The following is a 16,838-nucleotide window of genomic DNA, read 5'->3' on the forward strand; positions in this document are numbered from 1 at the left end:
GTCTGAGTCCAGTAGGGCACCTTGAAGACCAACAAATTGTCAGGGAGCTGACATAAAGGGTGCAGGAGGGGAGCGACCACTGCCGGGTATTTTAACTTTTGTTTCTTACTGCCTGACAATACTCTGTTATCTACATATTTTATGTGCCTGACCTTGAGTGCCTAGCTGTAACATATTCCCTGAGAACTGTCCTGTTGCCGGGGGCCGTTACTTTGGGTGGGCTCCTCCTAAGGCCTTGATTGGCTACGTGCCATCAAGGTACCCCTTTGAACCCAGTACATCTCCCATCCCCGCGCCTTTTCCGTTAGTCTTAACGCAGATCCTGGAATGTAGATGCTCTGCCAATACTGTACCAATAAACTATACTTCTGTATAGTTTATTGGTACAGGGAGTCATTACTGGCTAAATATCAGGAGAAACTTCCTAACTGTCAGAGTGGTTGAGCAGTGGAACAGACTGCCTCGGGAGGGGGTGGATGCTCCTTTGCTGGACGTTTTCAAGCGGAGGCTAGACGGCCCTCTTTTGGGTATGTTGTAGGTATGTAGGGCTATCTTTCAGTATACTCCTGCAGAGATGCTCTGTATTCTTGGTGCTTGGGAGGGGGCCAACAGTGGGAGGGGCGTCCAGTGTTCTGGCCCCACTGCTGGACCTCCTGATGGCACCCGGTATTTTTGGCCACTGTGTGACACAGAATGTTGGACTGGATGGGCCACTGGCCTGACCCAACATGGGCTTCTCTTATGTTCTTTATGTTGTTAAGCTAAGAAATGAGTCCTCTAATTTTGGGCCGCCCTTAGATAGGTTGAATGAAGAAGGTGAGGAGTGCGTGGCTGGCTCAGACCCTGAACTACCCGGCCCAGAATCCTGTTTCCAGCACGGATGTCCTTGAGAGGTTTGGAAGGTGGTGGTCCCCTGCCCCCAGCTGTGAGCTGGATGAGCTGAGATGCAGTCTCAAGGCCACTTCAGCAGCACCCTCAGTCCTGCGTGGATCCACGTCCCACCGATGCGGTCTTGGGAACACGACCCTCTTCCAAGGGAAAGCCTGCTGGTGTCTGCCCGGCACGTCCCACTTCAGGGGTCGCTTCCCTACGCCCAGAGTGTCTCCGAGGACAGATGGTGGAGAGGGGCCTGGCCATTCCCTCGCCCGGTGCTTCTGGCCAGCTCCCTCACCCCAGATGCCTCTGAGTGCTCATGGAAGAGGCGCCGCCGTCCCTGGCCTGCTAAAGGCAGCCACGCCAAGGTGGGGCAGCCCTCCATAGCTGTGGGGAGAGGTCATGGAGCCTCCAGCTTGGAATTTCATGGGAAACCTGCTGCTACTTGGTTTATGGCCTGATGACGCACGGCTGCTGCTGGAGAGGTGGGTGGTGATGGAGGCCACACCTGTCATGGCAAAGGAAAGCCTTTCAGGAGCTTGGAGGCACGCTCTGCAGCAATTGGGGGGGGGGCTGACAAAGGAGAAATGGACGGAGGGAAAGGGCCCTGCCCAGCCCACCCAGAGGAGGCAGGGAGAAAGGGGGCACTGCGGCATTAGAACATAAGAGATGCCAATGTTGGATCAGGCCAAAGGCCCATCCAGTCCAACACTCTGTATCACACAGTGGCCAGAAATACCAGGTGCCATCAGGAGGTCCACCAGTGGGGCCAGGACACTAGAAGCCCTCCCACTGTTGCCCCCCTCCCTCAAGCACCAAGAAGACAGAGCACCCCTTGCCCCAGAGTCCCTATCTATACCTTGTGGCTAATAGCCACTAATGGACCTCTGCTCCATATGCTTATCTAATTCCCTTTTGAAGCCGTCCATCCTCCTTCCCTGCCCAGCCAGCCCAACTCCACTTCTGGTCAACTGCGTGCCACCTCCCAGGGCAAGACACCAGGCACATCTGGGTGTTTGGGGGGGGCAACAGTGGGGAGGGGCTTCTAGTGTCCTGGCCCCATTGGTGGACCTCCTGAGGGCACCCGGTATTTTTGGCCACAGTGTGACACAGAGTGTCGGACTGGATGGGCCATTGGCCTGATCCAACATTGGCTTCTTTCTTATGTTCTTACGGATAAACATATGGCGCAGAGGTCCATCAGTGGCTATTAGCCACAAGGTATAGATACGAACTCTCGGTCTGGGGCAAGTGATTCTTGGTGCTTGGAGGGGGGGCAACAGTGGGAGGGTTTCTAGTGTCCTGGCCCCACTGCTGGACCTCCTGAGGGTCCCTGGTATTTCTGGCCACTGTGTGACACAGAGTGTTGGACTGGATGGGCCATTGGCCTGATCCAACATTGGCTTCTCTTATGTTCTTATGAGAGGGAATTAGATAAACATATTGAGCAGAGGTCCATCCGTGGCTCTTAGCCACAAGGTAGAGATAGGAACTCTCAGTCTGGGGCAAGGGATGACCTGTCTTCTTGGTGCCTGGGAGGGGGGGTGAGAGTTGGAGGGCTCCTAGTGTCCTGGCCCCACTGGTGGACCTCCTGATGGCACCTGGTGTTTTTGGCCCCTGTGTGACACAAGAGTGTTGGACTGGATGGGCCACTGGCCTTATCCAACATTGGCTTCTCTTATGTTCTTATAGGAACTCGCGGTCTGTGGCAAGGGATGCTCTGTATTCTTGGTGTTTGGGGGGGGGTAACAATGGGGGGCTTCTAGTGTCCTCCTGGCCCCACTGCTGGACCTCCTGAGGGCCCCTGGTATTTCTGGCCACTGTGTGACAGACAGAGTATTGGACTGGATGGGCCACTGGCCTGGTCCAACATGGGCTTCTCTGATGTTCTTATGGAGTCCAGCTGTGGCGGTAGGGGGGTGCTTCATCCAGGGAGGGTCCCTGAGCATCCTGCATCTGCCCTCAGCCCCACCCCTCCTTCTGCCAGTCAGGGCAATGCTGTACTGCTGGGTGGCCACCTCTGGGTTGGGAAAGACCTGGAGATTTGGGGTGGGCGGGGCCTGAGGAGGGTGGGGCTTGGGGAGGGGAGGGGCTTCAGTGGGGTAGAATACCGTAGAGTCCACCTTCCAAAGGGGCCATTTTCTCCAGGAGAACTGGTTTATTCCACCTGGAGATGGGTTATAATAGCTGGAGATCTCCAGTCACCACCTGGAAGTTGGCAAGTCTCCCCCCCAGCCCCTGTGTTCCCAGGAAGGCCGGCATTATAACCAAGAGTTGGATGGAAAAGTCTGGATTAAACAAATCTGCTCGAGACTTAGACTTACCAGGTCGACTGATGCTGTGGACAACCTCCCACCATTGCCTCATGGAGTGGCAGCCAGGAAAGGCGGCAGGAGGGGGGGGAAATGACGAAACCCCCCCCCCCCCGGTCTCCTGCCCCCAAGAGACTCTTGTCTGTCTGGCAACCTTATGAGGCTCCTGGATTTTCCTGGTGCTTCCCTGAGGAGTCACATCCTCCGGCGGTTTCCTCATTCTCTATCTCCGTCTGTGTCCCTGAGTTATTCCCCCCCCCCCTTCTGTTTTCCTAAAACACTCAGTTCCACGCACACATTGACACATCTTTCCTTTTAGCCTGCTGGCAAACAAAACTATGTACAGGTTTTAGACAGGAAGTTTCCTCACACACACACACACCCCACTTGAATTCAGACAGGCCCTTTCCTCACCGTTCAACCTGCCCATGTTTTAATCCAGGGGTGTCGAACTCATTTGTAATGAGGGCTGGATCTGACATAAATGAGACCTTGTTGGGCCGGGCCGTGTGTGTCATAAAATGTAATGCCCGGTAGCCGAGATATAAACTTTATAGAAGACACAGACACAAAGGTTTTTTTTTACTTAGAATTAAAGCATGCTTAAAACAGTAGCACTCTTGCAATATTTTGTTTATTTAAGAGTGTCTGATAACTGACACCTCTTGCTTTGAATCACTGCATCAAAATGTCTGTGCTGTTGCAACCTTGAGTATGCTGTTCAGGTGTGTATCTGTAAGCTGCAGACCTACGATGCAGCAGCAGCAGCAGCAGAACCGGAAGAAGAAGCAGAAGACAGCCAGTTCCACTGCGGGCCCGATAGAAGCCCTCGGGGGGGGGGGCTGATTCGGCCCCCGGGCTGCATGTTTGACACCCCCGGTCTTTTAATCTGTTGTGCTCTATGGGAACGTACATTTTTCTCCTGCCCGTAAAGTGAAAATAATAGAATGTCAGAGTTGGAAGGGACCTTGCAGGTCATCTAGTCCAACCCCCCCTGCACTCTGCCCTGTAGGGCTTAGAAAAGTTGCCTGGGTCAGCTCATCGTAAGCCTGGGCAGCCAGATCTGAGGGATATGGGGGGCTGCCCCCCATTTAGGAACTGACCGTCCTCGTGCCCCTCTGTTCATCCCTCACAGAGTTGTGTCTCTTCCTCCTGGCCTACTGACCCCGGTTGGCGGCTGCTCCTCCAATGCCCCCTGTTTCCCCTTGAGGGGTTTGCCCCTCTGGTGTCACCAGTGCAAAGGACCGTCCTGTGGGCACTCGATGCCGGTCTTCAGCCCCTGTCTGCTCCTGTTGCCCTGTCACTCTGTGGGCCGTCTCCACACCTGCTTTCCCGCCTGCAACTCAGGAAGGGTCTTCTTAGCAGGCTTCCACTTCTGCTCTCCTTGGTGTTCTTGCGGTCTGTCTCTGAATGGATTTCGGACTTTTCTTTCCACGGGGCATTCATGTGAGGCCCCCTGTACACGTCACGTGTCTCCTCCTCCTCCTCCTCCTCCTCCTCCTCAGATGGTCCTCAGTTCCCGGGAGTGAGGCGTGTGCCTCCCTTCCGCGATGTCCAGCAGTCAGTCGCAGGGCCTCCAGGCTGCTAGCTGGCTCTGTTGCCCTCAAAGCGGATCCCACGGACTGGACGCGAAGTCCACCCCTCTCGGAGAAGCGGGCTGCGGCCTCTCCTGGGCACTCGGGACCAGCCTTCTCTGCGGGCCAGCCTTTCCTCTCGCGACTCCAGGAACTGCTCCAGCGTCAAGGCCAGGAGATGTGGCCTCTGCTCTCATGTGAAGGAACCAACCGGGCGGCCGCTTTGTCCCACGTTGGTCTTCCCCTCCTTCCAAGGCAAGATCCAGCCACCGCTCCCAGTCCTCTCGGCGGCACTTCCAGGCCTGGGGGAGATGGTCCACTGCCGTGAGGTCCAGAGGGGCTTTGGGGGCTTTGGGCCTGGCCCTGTGCTGGGGCTTCAGTTGTTGCCACGGCACCTCTTTCCCCGAGTTCAGCTGCGAAACCGCAGCCTCCCCCCCCCCGTTTTCAAGGGGGTGGTCATTAGCTGATAGCCAGGCAAGAGTGATACAGAAACCGTGTCTTCTCTGGGCAGCTTTGGTGTCTGGACTCTATGGCACCCCATCCCTCTGCAGGCACTGCTGTCAGGTCATAGAATCATAAGAGTCACAGAATGTTAGAGTTGGAAGGGACCTTGCGGGTCATCTAGTCCAACCCCTGTCAGAATCAGACCCTTGCCTGAGTCACTGGGTCATCATGTGTGTAACTGTGGCTCTCTGATGTACATGGCTATGCTCGGTTATTTTTTTGCCTGCTGTTCCTCTTCCCGCTTGTAGTTCCCAAGATCTCATTTAGCACCTGCTGGCATGGTGTCAATCTGTCTGCAAGGCCCTCCTCTGACATTTTTAGGGGAGGGGTGATTGAGACATGTCTGTGTGAACTCTAGATTAGCTGCGCCTGAAACACTGTGAAAGGAAAACTCCTCCGGGTTAGGCCAGAGAGAACCTTTGCGGTTCCTTGTTCTCATGGCCTTCGAGAGAGACTTCTAAGATAACATTCTCACTGTTTTAGTGGAACTGTATTGACTGCGGTGGTGGCTCAAGTGGTTAAGACGCTGAACTGCAGGCTGTGGAAGGTCGGTAGTTCAGCAGTTTGAGACCCGGGTGCCGCATGACGGAGTGAGCTCCCATCTCTGGTCCCAGCTCCTGCCAACCTAGCAGTTCGAAAGCAAGAAATTGCAAATAAATAAATAGGTACCACTTCAGTGGGAAGGGAACAGTGTTCCGGCCACATGACCACGGAAACATCTTCGGACAGCGCTGGCTCTTTGGCTTTGAAACGGAGATGAGCACCGCAACCCTAGAGTCGGATTCGACTGGCTTTCGAGCAAGGGAACCTTTACCTTAACCTGTCTATGCACCTGTCTATGCACCATGTAATCATGACATATGAATGAAGGCTGGACCAAAGGTCCTGTAGTTCCCTACTCTGTAATATTCTTTAGTTCTGTCAAAGAGTTTGACTTTACAGCAACTTCCCTGATTTCACAATAAAGCTTGTAAAAGGAATTATTGCGTCTGAGAGTTCCTGAGAGACTGACACCCCTGGCACTCTGCAGGAGCATAGCCGAAAGATGGCCCTGCACACAACATACGAGGTAGTCCCCACTCAATTCACTCTCTCCACACACACTATCGGCAGTGTGATGCTTTATTAGAGATATGATATTGCTGTAGGTTCGAGAGCTTTTCTTAGGACTGAAGCCAAAGGCGGGAAACGACAAGATACAGGTAAGACCCCAAATCCCAAACACTCACACACGTCAGTCCTAAATCATGGCGTTTCCATAGCAACCCGGACAGAGATATGGCTGGCCTATCTCAGCAAGCCTGGCATACAGGATCTCCGGGGACAGCCTCATGGGAAACTATCTTAGGGTCCCCCCTGCGAGAGAAAGTTACAAGCAGCGGCTCCCAAGCACTCCCGACAACATTTGGTCCCCCCCCCCAATGCCACATGACAAGCGAAGGTGAAGGGGCACTGATAAAAGCCGGAAAGGCTGAAATTGAAAGTAATGACAAAGCAAGTCCAATGAGCCTGAACCTGACAACTGCCCCCAAATCTCCAGGAACTTCCTAAGCAGGAGTTGGCAACCCTGTGCCCACCCTCTGCAGTGGCAACTTTGGAACCTTCCGAAGGGGCTCCCACTTGTGGGGGAAGGAGGGACGGGAGAGGCCGGAAAGCCAGAGGAGGGGCCCTTCCTCCTCCTCCTTTCAGAGTCCCTCCCGGCGGGGCTGCTCTCCTGGGGGTGGGTGCGCAGGGAGGCTGCAGAGCCTCTCTAGGCCAAAAGGGCAGGGCTGCTTCTGCTTCTTCTTCGTCTTCTTCTTCTTCTTCCCAGGCCTTCCTTCTGGCCTTCCCAGACAGAGGCAGCGAGAATCCACATCCCAGCCAGGGAAACACAAAGAGGAAACGAGCTGACAGAGCCAGGCAGCAGCTGCAGGGACTTCTCTTGCCAAAGAACACATGTTCCTTCTCTCCTGAGATCTGGATTCCCCCCCTCCTGGAAAGGGCGCAGGTTTGGGGGGCCGGGAAAAAGCCAGGGGGAAGTCCGCGATGACTTGGCTGCTGTTGCCGACTCGGGGGAGGAAACGGCCAGCCAGGCCAGCCGGGCCCCACAGAAGCCCTGAATCGAAACCAGTCCCGGGACAGGAGAGCCCGGCTTTCCCCACCAGTGACGCCAGGACTTCTGGAAACAAGAACAGCTGAGTCGGCTGGCGGCTGGCGACCGTGGCTGGCTGCTCCTCCTCGGTCCTAGAGGGTCGGAACAAGGTGGAGAAGGTCACCTGATCGCCTGCTGATCTGCAGCGTCTTCTCCGGAAATATCGGACTCGGGCTCCGAGGGTGGGGAGGGGGCCAGTCGTTGATGCCCCCAAAGGGCAAGCAGCACCTTTGTTACTGGCCAGGTGGGCACAACGGTTTGTTGGCATCCTCGTTTTTCATGCTGACGGAGTGTTCAGGTCACTCTCAAAGTGACGGAAATGCTCCTTTCCATGGGTCATTTCATAGAAAAAGAGGTGCAGGAGTTCATTAGCATAATTCATTCGCATAACTTATTTGCATATGCCACACCCTCTGACATCACCGGAAGTGTGTCAGAAGGCAACACCCACCGCTCAGGCGCCACTGGACTGTTTTGGATGGCTAGCTATTGGGTGTGTGTGTGGGGGGGAACGCGCAGATCTATCCTGGCAGAGGAGGGAGAGCTTGTGCCTGAATAAAACTTGGTCTTAAAGGTGCCACTGGACTGTTTTGGACGGGGGGAAGCTCTGCAGCTTACCTGGCTGCTTCTTGCTCTGACTGAGGGCTGCTGGGAGCAGGGGGTGGGGCTTGTTGCATGTGCCCGCCCCCTGGGCTCTTTACTGCCGGAGCTCTGTTCCTGTGCGCTCCCGCAGGGAATGACCCCTGCTCCTTTCTAGCCAATGGTCCTCCCTTACTGGACCTGACTGGAAGTCTATGCTGTCCAGCATCCCATTTCCCACGCCAGCCGGCCAAGATACTCTGTAGAGCCCTCCCCCGGCCAAGCCCTTTCAGTCAGCAGCCCTTCCAGAGCAGGCTACCTCTGATCATGGAGGTTCCACGTAGCCATCCCGGCTGCTGGCCGTAGACAGACCTGCTCTCCACAAACGTGTCGAGCCCCATTTTAAAACATCTCTGCCAGAGGGACCTCCCTGCTGATGTGCCTGTTTGAGAATGGAAAAATTTATGTGTCCCGAACATGGAAGAGGCTGCACACAGTTTTTATTGGCCTTTGTGTAAAAACACATCTTGTTCAGCGAGGAATGAAACGAGGAGATATTCCCCTCCTGGCTCTCTCGCAGATGCTCTCCTCCGCCCCAGATGATCTGCTCCTCTCCTGTGCGCATGTGCCACGTAGGTTGTGGCTCAGCCAACCTGCTCGACTCCAGCTGCAAAGGGCGAAGGAAGCCAGAAGAGCCACGGTGAAGCTGCTGGGGAGGGGGGCTGTTGCCATGTTTGGGGGGCTGAATAAGTCATGGTGGGGTGGTGTGCAAGGAAGAGTGTGTCTGAGAGTGTGTGTGCGTGTGTGAGAGAGAGAATCCAAACCTGGCAGCTTCCCCCGTCTCTTTCCCGGCTGCCAAGACCAGACAGGAGGGCCTCCGCCAAGAGAGGCAGCCAGGACTCCCTGCTCTCGAGGGCCAGGCGGCAGCCAGCCAGCCAGCCAGCCAGCCAGCCAGAGATATTCCTGCCTCTTCTCAGGGATTCTGGCCTGCAGCTGGCCTCAGGCCCACATCGGCTTGCCAACCTCCAGCTAGGGCCTGGAGGTCTCCCAGAACAACAGCCCATCTCCAGACTCCAGAACTCTGTTTCCCTAGAGAAAAGGGCTGCTTGCGAGGGGGGTGTGTGTCTCTGTGGCATCATCTCCCTCCCGAGGTCCCTCCCCTCACCAAACCCTGCCCCCCAAATCTACAAGCATTCCCTGATTCTTCCCAGAGTCGGCAACCCCAGGCCCAAGACATGGAGATCCGTTTTTGGGGAGACCCTCCTCTGGACCAGCCCCACAGGGTGAGAGGGAAAGGAGGAGGAGGAGGAGGAGAGGAGGAGACTGGCTTTATACCCCGCCCTTCACTCAGAGTCTCAGTGCGGCTTACAATCTCCTTTCCCTTCCCTTCCCCACAACAGGCACCCCTGTGAGGTAGGTGGGGCTGCGGGAGCTCTTTTCAGAGCTGCTCTTGAGAGAACAGCTCTGACCAGAACTATGGCTTGCCCAAGGTCATCCAGCAGCTGCAAGTGGAGGAGTGGGGAATCCAATCCGGTTCTCCCAGATTAGAGTCCACGCACTTAACCGCTACACCAAACAGGGCTGGGCCTGGGCCCACGGCACCAATATTTGAGGCAGGCGGGAAGGGGGTCGTCCTTGGATGCGGTCATGACACGAAGTGGATATCATACCAAAAACCACCATGTACACAGTTTTGAACATGAAACTGAGCAAACTTCAGAGGACAGCGGAAGACAGGAGGGCCTGGCGGGATCTAGTCCATGGGGTCGCGAAGAGTCGGACTCGACTGTGCGACTGAACAACAACAACAAATATTATATTTGAAAAAATTCTTCATGCTATTAAAATGTGTTATTCTATTCGTACAAAATTAAAGGTATATAGAAATAAAAAGTCTGAGTAGTTGTCATAACATTGCCCACACAGAGCAATTGGAGCAATGGGCTACAACCTATACAATAAACCAGACGGAATGAATTTTTACAGAATGTCAAAAATTCCAAAAAATTCCAGAAATCGCTACCATCCATGTTAACTGACTATCAATGAACGATTTGACTGAAAAACAGTATCGAGCAGTACTAACTGTCATAATACAGTTGTTATACGTAGAGATGATCCTTTCAGCTAAATCTGCTGTCACGGAATGACTTAAAGAGCATTCTGGCAAGACCCCGTTTGTTTCCTCAGCAGTCAAAAGCTTCAGTTCTCACCAAAGTCATCCCAAAGGAGCGTTCACATTACAGTTTCAGCTGTATAAGTAGAGGAGGAGAAGGAAGATGAATATATTCCTCAGAGATCGTCATAAACTGCAGTTCTCAGCAAAGTCATCCCAAAAGATACATTCACATTGCAGTTTTTGCCATTCTGTATATAGCAAAAGAAAATCATCTGTCACCTCCTCCAAAGGACCCAACATCTCTCAGCCATTTCCACAGCCAGCCAGCCAACCCGCCCCTGTCCCAAGCCTGCCTTCAAGCGTGGGTGGCCACGTGCCCCTCACCCTGGATGCTTTGTGGTGCTGTTTGGCCCCGGTCACCCCCCACCCGCCTCCCCCCCCCGGCACAGAAGGGAAGGGGTTCCCCCTCACAGGCAGTCTCTTCGCCCCGGAGCCCCCCCTTTAGGTTGGACTTGAGAAAAGCTAATTTTAGCAACCATAAAGTTATGCTGGGTAGAATCCCAGGGGCGGGAACGTGTAAAGAGAAGGGAGTTTGAGAGGGGTGGGAGTTTCTTAAAAGCGAGATATTGAAGGCTCAATCACAGACAAGTCCTACGAGAAGGAAAACTGGGAGGAACCTCAAGGAGCCAGGGTCCAGAAATAGCTTTCTAAAGATCTGACAATTAAAGAAGACTCCTTTGGGAGATTTGGGAGAGCCATATCACCAAGAATGAATACGAACAAATCGCAGCGTTTGCAGGGAGAGTGTTAGAAATGCTAAAGCTCAGCATGAGCTTAGGCCAGCGAGAGATGCAGAACACAACAGAAAAGGGGCCCTTTGGTTATGTCTGGAGGCGAGCGCAGTTTTAAGAGGCGATGAAGAGAGGGCAGGACGGCCCAATTCCTACTTTGCCTCAGTCTTCTCTTGCAAGGGAAACGGTGCTCAGCTTGGGAAAAAGAGAACACAGTATGAGGGAAGGGAATTGCAGCCCAGGACAGGCACATGGCCATGGTAGGTGAACACCCAATTTCTTTAAACAAAACCAAGTCCTCAGGGCCAGATGAACTGCATCTGAGGGTGCTAAAGGGATGTAATTTTAGAGGCTCTGTCCATTGCATTGGGGAATACTTGGAGAACAGGTGAGGTGCCAGAAGACTGGAGGCAGGCAAATGTTGGCCTCGTCTTCAGGAAAGGGGAAAAAGGAGTATTTGGGTAACTATCAACCTGTCCGTTTGAGGTCTATACCTGCAAAGGTTTTAGAACAAATCTGCAAACGGTCAGTCCTTACTTAGAAAGGATGGCTGTGATTACTAAGAGCCATGATGGGTTCCTCAAGAACAAGTCATGTCAGACTAACCTTATCTCTCCTTTTTTGAGAAAGTTACTACTTTGCTGGATCAGGGGAATGCTGTGGACATAGTTTATCTGGATTTCAGTAAGGCTTTTGATAAGGTTCCACATAATATTTTTTGCTGACAAATTGGTAAGATGTGGTTTGGATCCTATGACTGTTAGGTGGATCTGTAACTGGTTGACCGATCGCACCCAAAGAGTGCTTGTGGATGGTTCCTCATCTTCTTGGAGAGGAGTGACAAGAGGAGTGCCTCAGGGATCCGTCCTGTGTTGTTCAATAATTTTATAAATGACTTTGGATGAACTAATAGAGAGGATAAATGTAAAGATAAATGTAAAGTTCTGCATTTAGGCAGGAAAAATCAAATCCATAATTATAGGATGGGGGAGACTTGTCTTGGCAGAAGTAACTGCGAAAAGTATCTAGGGGTCTTAGCAGACCATGCACTGAACATGAGTCAGCAGTGTGATGCGGTTGCTAAAAAGGCAAATGCGATGTTGGGCTACAGCAACAGAAGTATAGTGTCCAGATCACATGAAGTCATGGTATGATACCATTGGTATCACTTTACTCTGCGCTGGTTAGACATCACCTAGAGTATTGTGTTCAGTTTTGGCCACCACAGTTTAAGAAGGTTACAGACAAGCAGGAACGTGTCCAGAGGAGGGCAGCGAAGATGGTGAGGGGTCTGGAGAGGAAAGGCTGAAGGAGCTGGGGATGTGTAGCCTGGAGAGGAGACGACTTGAGAGGGGATAGGATAACCATCTTCACGTACTTGAAGGGCTGTCATATAGAGGATGGTGTGGAGTTGCTTTCTGTTGCCCCCAAAGGTCAGACCAGAACCAGCGGGTGGAAATTAAGTCAGAAGAGTTTTTGGCTAAACGTGAGGAAGAACTGCCTGACATTTAGAGCGGACAGGCTTCCTGGGGAGGTGGGGTGGCCTCTCCTCCTTGGGAGGTTTCCAAACAGAGGCTAGGTGGCCCCACCTGACAGCCATGCGGACTCTGTGAACTTGGGCAGTTCACGAGAAGGGAGGGCAGGAAGGTATGAGCCGGTGCTCGGCTCTTGTGGGCTCTTTCTTCCACACCCAGGGAAATGCTGATCACCACTCTGGGGTCAGGAAGGAATTTTCCTCCAGGCAAGATTGGCCCCCAGGGATCCTGGAAGATTTTTTTTTTGCCTTCCTCTGGGCATACAGGGGGGGGGGGTGTCACCAGGGAGTATGGGGAGGTAGTTGTGGATTTCCTGCATTGTGCAGGAGGTTGGACTAGATGACCCCTGGGACCCCTTCCAGCTCTGTATTTCCACGCTTCTAAATGCCCAGCTGCCAGTTGGAGGACCCACCACAGAGCTGCCCCCTCCCATCAGCTGTAGACGTGGGCTTACAGGGACTAGAAACAGGACGATGGGTGGGCCCCCCGTCTGCCGTGCCTGCATAGCCCCCTTCCCCTCACGGGCCAGGCTGCACTCTGTCTGGCAAGGCTGCACTTTCATCCTCAGTCCTGTTCCTCTTTGCCCCAATGGTATTCATTTCCCTCCTCCTCCTCCTCCTCTTCAGCGGTACGCCAAGCACCCGTCCCTCGGCAGCCTCTCTGGCCCCTGCCTCACGCTTCTCTCTCCTCTCCCTTCCTCCACCCCGCTCACAAAGCTGCCCCCCCATCTGCTGCTGAAGCAGCACCCGATTATTGCTTCTCGCAAGCTCCGCTTCATCGAGTATTGCACTGACTATAGAAAACAACTGGCTAAGAAATGTACACAACTGGATGGTATAAAAGCAATGACAAGACCTTAATGGATGTGGGTTTTTTAAAAAAAATGTCATATAAGGAAACATTCTGCCGTGAAGTGATAAATACACTTTGGGTTGGATCCATCCAGCTGTTCGGCTCAAACTTGGCAGATCTCCCCCCCCCCCAATCTCTGCTTTTATCCACAAAGCCTGCCTCCCTTTTCAACAGCTGGGAAAACTGGATGGATTCAGCCCTTTGTACTTCCACTGAGAATTCCTGGGACTTGCTACAATAATTCCTGAGACTTGCTCAAAAATAATGGGATAAAAGGACATGTCCCTCTGTGGATCAAAAACTGGCTAATTAATAGAAAACAGAGAGTGAGTATAAATGGACAATTTTCTCAGTGGATGGTGGTAAGCAGTGGGGTACCGCAGGGATCAGTACTTGGTCCACTGCTTTTTAACTTGTTCATTAATGATTTGGAGATGGGAGTAAGCAGTGAAGTGGCTAAATTTGCGGATGATACAAAGTTGTTCAGGGTGGTGAAAACCAGTGAGGATTGTGAGGCACTCCAAAGGGATCTGTCAAGGTTGGACAAGTGGGTGTCAACATGGCAAATGCGGTTCAATGTGGCCAAGTGCAAGGTGATGCACATTGGAACCAAAAATCCTAAATACAAATACACGTTGATGGGGTCTTAACTGACAGAGACTGATCAAGAGAGAGATCTTGGAGTTGTAGTAGATAACTCACTGAAAATGTCGAGACAATGTGTGACTGCAATAAAGAAGGCCAATGCTATGCTGGGGATTATTAGGAAGGGTATTGAAAACAGATCAGCCAATATAATAATGCCCCTATATAAATCAATGGTGCGACCTCATTTGGAATACTGTGTGCAGTTTTGGTCACCACACCTTAAAAAGGGTATTATAGCTTTGGGAAAAGTGCAGAAAAGGGCAGCTCGAATGATAAAAGGGTTGGAACACTTTCCCTATGAGGAAAGGTTAAAGCGCTTAGGGCTCTTTAGCTTGGAGAAAAGACGACTGAGGGGTGACATGATCGAGGTTTATAAGATTATGCATGGGAAAGAGCAGGTAAAGAAAGAGGTACTTTTCTCCCTTTCTCACAATACAAGAACTCGTGGGCACTCCATGAAACTGCAGAGCGGTCGGGTTAGAACGGATAAAAGGAAGTACTTCTTCACCCAAAGAGTGATTAACACATGGAATTCACTGCCACAGGAAGTGGTGGGTGCTACAAGCATGGACAGCTTCAAAAGGGAATTAGATAAGCATATGGAGCAGAGGTCCATCAGTGGCTATTAGCCACAAGGTATAGCTAGGGGCTCTGGGGCAAGTGATGCTCTGTCTTCTTGGTGCTTGGGGGGGGGGTCAACAGTGGGAGGGCTTCTAATGTCCTGGCCCCACTGCTGGACCTCCTGATGGCACTGGTATTTCTGGCCACTGTGTGACACAGAGTGTTGGACTGGATGGGCCTTTGGCCTGATCCAACATTGGCGTCTCTTATGTTCTTATGTTCTTAAACCACTAGGCCATTCAGGTTTGACCCAGAGCATATCACTGATGAATATACAGTGGAGGTGAACAATAGGTTTGACTAGATTTGATAGACAGAGTGCCTGAAGAAGTATGGATGGAGGTTTATGACATTGTACAGGAGGCAGCAATCACTAACAGAGAAGTGTGGTCTAAACTCGCATCATCAGTCCATCATCCATCCCCCTCAAGACGGAGGAACTACAAGGCAAGCAGGCAACGTAGGAGGAACAGCAGAAGCCACCGCTGCCCCCTGTGAACCACGGGGGTGGGAGTGATGTGGGTGGGGGAGGAAGGAAGGAGCCACTCCCACCCCTGCCGTGTGAGCTGCAGAGGGGTGGCCATGCAGGCTGCTGGGCGGTGGGTGGAGCGGGAAATGCTACGGCTGCATGAAACGGGGGGGGGGGGGGGGCACCGATTTTTACACTGTGTGACAGTGTGTTGGACTGGATGGGCCTTTGGCCTGATCCAACATTGGCTTCTCTGATGTTCTTAACGATCTACCAAAAATACTAGATGCCACATGGAAATGTCTAGGTGCTGCGGCAACCTTGTGCCTGGGATTTGTTGAGGCCTGCTTTAATGTGGCCCTATCCAATGGAAGCTCCCCTGACACACACACACACACACACACACACACACACACACACACACACACACACACACCCTGGTCCAGATTGCAAGATGTCGAAGTCCCACTGTACTCCGCATAGGTCAGGCAGCACCTGGAGTCTTGTGCGCAGCCCTGGAGGTCTCACTTCAAAAAGGATGTGGACGGAATGGAGCACGTACAGAGTCTTGTGAGCAAAAATTCTACTTTTGTGAGCTACTGGCATTAAAGTTGTGAGTGAGCAATTTGGCTGCTGCATCAATTAGTTTGCTGTGGAGCCATCCCTCCTGTGCTAAGACGAAAATGTGTGAGCTGGAGGCTAAAAAACTGTGAGCTAGCTCACACTAACTCAGCTTAGAGGGAACACTGGTGCAGAGGAGAGCGACGAGGATGATCGGGGGCCTGGAGGAGACCAAGAAGCCCTGTGAGGAAAGGCTGAGGGATTTCTTGGGAATGTTCAGTCTGGAGAAGGGGAGGCTGAGAGGGGACATGATGGCTCTCTGGAAGTATTTGAAGGGCTGTGTCACTTAAAGGAGGGCAGGGAAAGGAGAGGACTGGCAAGACTGGGTTTGAATGAAGGGTGGGAAGGTACCGGCTGGTTCTTAGGGAAAACGTTTTGACAGTCAGAGTTGTGCAACAGTGGAATGGGCTTCCTGGGGAGGTGGTGAGGTCCCCCACCCTCCCTGGCAGTCTTGAAGCAGTGGCTGGACAAGCACTTTTTGTCAGGGATGCTCGAGTCTAGGCCGATCCTGCGTTGAGCCAGGGGGTTGGACTAGATGGCCTGTAGGGCCCCTTCCAACTCTGTGTGATCCCATCATTCTCTGGTCTTCCTCCCCAACAGACATCAAGCTGGCCTCCTCCTGCCCACCTGAGCCCTCTGCCCTTGGCCATCTCATTGGCCCAAAGTTTGTGCTCCATCTTCCCTCCCCCATTGCTGCAAGGCAGACAGTCCAAGAAGGGGCCTCGTGGTCCAGCCTCTTCCTCCTCCTCCTCCTCCCGAGCGTGGCCCCCGCGGAGGGCTGCCAGAGACAAGAGAGGGGGAGAGTGAGAGACGCCCCCCCCAACCAGAGCCCCCCTCCCCCCCTTCCTCTTCGCAGGGAGGGATGCGAGTTCAGCAACCTGTGACGCACCCCCTTGGCTGATTCACTGGCTCGGCCGGGTGGTTTAAATACCGGGAGGGAGGCAGGGAGGGAGGAGGAAGCAGCCCGGAGGTGGACCAGAGAGGCAGTCCGCTCGCTCGCTCGCTCCTTCGGACGGACGGACGGCCAGCCTGCTCCTCCTCCTCCTCCTCCTCTGTCGCCCGCTGCTGCTGGTAAGCCGCCTCTCGCGCCGCTCCCCGGGCGGCCGGGTCGCCTTCCGTGGGTGCCTCTCGGGCCGGCCTGGCCGGACTCTTCCCCGCAACTTTGCCCGCGGCGGGAGGAGGCGGCGAAGGAGCCGCGGGGCCGGAGGG

This window comes from Gekko japonicus, unplaced genomic scaffold, assembly GCF_001447785.1.
Source record: "Gekko japonicus isolate JY-2015 unplaced genomic scaffold, Gekko_japonicus_V1.1 scaffold398, whole genome shotgun sequence".
In the NCBI taxonomy this organism is placed as follows: Eukaryota; Metazoa; Chordata; class Lepidosauria; order Squamata; family Gekkonidae; genus Gekko; species Gekko japonicus.